We start from the raw sequence: 3,712 nt of genomic DNA, 5'->3' as shown, positions 1-3,712 counted from the left end.
AAACACATGTATCAGATTCTGTGAGCTGCAACAAAAGCAGTATTTAGAGGACAATTTATAGTATTAAATGCTTATGTTAGAAAAATGATTTAGGCTCCCACTTTGGGAAGCTGGAAGAAGAGGAGCAAATGAAGACCAAAGTAAGAAGAAAAGAAATAATAAAAATAAGCACAAAATCCACAATATAAAGTAGATTACAATAGAGAATATCAACAAACTCAAAAATTGATTCTTTCAAAAGATTCATACAGTTTATAAACCCCTACCAAGTTTTCAAAAAAATATATTACCAAAGTACAGACTGGACCACAGATTTTTTAAGGCTTTAATTAAAAAGATAATACAATTCTATGCCAATAATTTTGGCAATTTCAATGAGAAACACAAATTCCTTAAAACAAAAATTGCCAAAATTCACACAAGAAAAAACTGAAGTAAAAATCATCCCATGGATATTAAAGAAACTGAATGTGTAGAAACAAACAAACTGCCACAGAGAAGGCCCAGATGGCTTTACTGGTAAATTCTACCAACATTTAAGGCAGATATTCTTTCACAAATGTTTTCAGAAAACAGAAAATGGAGATAGCACTCTGTTCTACATCTTGAGGCCAAATAACCATAATACTAAAACCTCACAAAGATATTACATGAAAAAAAAATTACAGTTCAATAGCCTCTAGGAAGACAGACATACAACAAAGTTATAAAGTATTACCAATCAAATCTATTTGACTTTGGAACCACAAGTATGTTTTCTATAACTATAATCACAAAATTAAATCAAAATGAAAAAAAATCTCTAAGAACCAAAAGCAAAATGAAACAAACTTATCTGTGCATACAAAGCTGGAAGGTTAAACATATAAAGAAAGCGATTATTTTCCAGGAACTTTAAAATATAGTCATTTGACATTAGACCCAATATAACCTACAAACAAAATAACTATAAACTGTTTTTCAAAGTTGTCTTAAGAGTTTGTTATAACTTTATGAAGTTATGTCTTAGAGTTTTTCAGTAGTTATACTGTTATTAATATTGGCATTGTTAGTCTAAAACTAATATATATATATAACCTGAAATGATTATACACGCACATATATCAATGAGAATCTTAGTATCATTAATCATTACGAATTAAGATTTTTCTCAGATTATAAAAGAAACACAAATATAAAATCAAAGATAGTGAGAAAAACTACAACCTTTTAATTCAATTGGAAATATCAGTATACACTCAGAATTTTTTTTCTCCTTCTAAAAAATTTGTATTTCACCAGCTCTGTTAAGGCTATAAGCAATGACAACTAGGAGCAATGAGAGTTCCTACTATCCTGGTTTTGACTTCTTAAAAGCACTTCTTATAAAAGGAACCAGGGCCCCATAAATAAGTGGCTGATTTTATGTTTGGGACAGGAAATTGTACAAAATAAGCCTAGAATACTCTGTCAGAACAGAAAGTCTGGAATCTGCCAAAGACTACTAGGGTCATGTCAAAAAGAATAAAAAGGAATCCAAAAGTAGACAAATCGGAGAGGGTAAACCTTCCACTTGCCATACATGGAACAATGTGAGCGTTAATAAGAACAGTTAATGTTACAGACCAAAACATAACAGATATGTTTTAATCCACAAGTTAATAATAATAGTTTAAAGGAAAAACATGGAATAAGCTTTGAGAGATGCTGAAAAATAATAAGAGAAAAACCAATCTTTTATTCTAGTTTTGTTTTTTTTTTCTTTTTGCATAAACTATTCTTCAGGTAACCAAGAATACCTGACACTGATAAAGGATGGCTCCCTTTATAGATATATTCCAGCTCATAAATGCAGAAGAATTAGAATATCATTTTGTAACCCCTGATAAAATAACATATTCACATAAAGATATCAATAGCTGGTTGTTAACATCACATAAAGGAAAACAACCAAATACTATGCACCACTGCACCACTTCAGAGAAGGCACATTACTATGTATGATGGATTAGTTGTTAAAAAAAAAAAAAAAAAGCAAAAACGGGGCCAGGTGCAGTGGTTCACACCTATAATCCCAGCACTTTGGGAGGCCAAGGCTGGCAGATCATGAGGTCAGGAGATTGAGACCATCCTGGCCAACATGGTGAAACCCTGCCTCTACTAAAATACAAAAAATTTGCTGGGCATGGTGGGGCGTGCCTGTACTCCCAGCTACTCGGGAGGCTGAGGTAGGGGAATTGCTTGAACCCAGGAGGCGGAGGTTGCAGTGAGCCAAGATCACGCCACTGCACTCCAGCCTGGCGACAGAGCAAGACTCTGTCTCAAGAAAAACAAACAAACAAACAAAAAAACCAAGCACAAACAAACAAAACTCTTAAACTTGATCAAGCCTTTAAAATTAAATACCGGTTTACAAGAAATACAGGGTCAGAGGAACATGTTAAATGACACCACAGACCAGCAATCAACAAAATCCAGAATATGGGTAACTCTACAGGAAAATTCTGTTTCGGGCACAAATAAACTGTAAGAAAGAAAAAGTGAAAGAACCCAGAGATTAGAAGAATATTTAAGAAACATATGTCATTATTACAACAAATAGACATTGCCTCGGTCTCCCAAAGTGCTGGGATTACAGGCATGAGCCACCATGCCTGGCTTTTTTCTTTTTAGCAGTAATGATACTATGGTTTTTTTTTTTTTAATTTAAAAGTTCTTACCTTTTACAGATATATATTAATATATTTAAGGATGAAATTATACATCTGAAATCCACTTCCAAAATAACCTAGGTGGCGCCCAAGATGGCCGAATAGGAACAGCTCCAGCCTCCAACTCCCAGCGTGAGCGACACAGAAGACGGGTGATTTCTGCATTTTCAACTGAGGTACCGGGTTCATCTCACTAGGGCATGTCGGACAGTTGATGCTGGTCCACTGGTGCAGCCTGACCAGTGAGAGCTGAAGCAGGGTGAGGCATTGCCTCACCTGGGAAGTGCAAGGGGGAAGGGAATTCCTTTTCCTAGCCAAGGGAAATTGAGACACACAACACCTGGAAAATCGGGTAACTCCCACCCTAATACTGCGCTTTACCAAGGGTCTTAGCAAACGGCACACTAGGAGATTATATCCCACACCTGGCCCGGAGGGTCCCACCCCCATGGAGCCTTCGTCATTGCCAGCACAGCAGTCGGAGATCTAACTGCAAGGCAGCAGCGAGGCTGGGCGTGGGGGGAGGGGCGCACGCCATTGCTGAAGCTTAAGTAGATAAACAAAGCTGCCAAGAAGCTTGAATTGGGTGGAGCCCACTGCAGCTCAAGGAGGCCTGCCTGCCTCTGTAGACTCCACCTCTGGGGACAGAGCATAGCTAAACAAAAAGTAGCAGAAACCTTTGCAGATGAAAAAGTCCCTGACAGCTTTGAAGAGAGCAGTGGATCTCCCAGCACAGAGGTTGAGATCTGAGAATGGACAGATTGCCTGCTCAAGTGGGGCCCTGACCCCTGAGGAGCCTAACTGGGAGACATCCCCCACTAGGGGCAGACTGACACATCACACCTCACATGGCTGGGTACACCCTGAGACGAAGCTTCCAGTGCAGGAATCAGACAGCAACAGTCGCTGTTCAGCAATATTCCATCTTCTGCAGTCTCTGCTGCTGATACCCAGGCAAACAGGGTCTGGAATGTACCTCAAGCAAACTCCAACAGACCTGCAGCTAAGGGCCCTGACTGTTA

Source organism: Mandrillus leucophaeus, unplaced genomic scaffold (assembly GCF_000951045.1).
Source record: "Mandrillus leucophaeus isolate KB7577 unplaced genomic scaffold, Mleu.le_1.0 Scaffold1107, whole genome shotgun sequence".
In the NCBI taxonomy this organism is placed as follows: Eukaryota; Metazoa; Chordata; class Mammalia; order Primates; family Cercopithecidae; genus Mandrillus; species Mandrillus leucophaeus.
The sequence above is the reverse complement of the archived record's forward strand: the minus strand, read 5'-3'. Positions refer to the sequence as shown.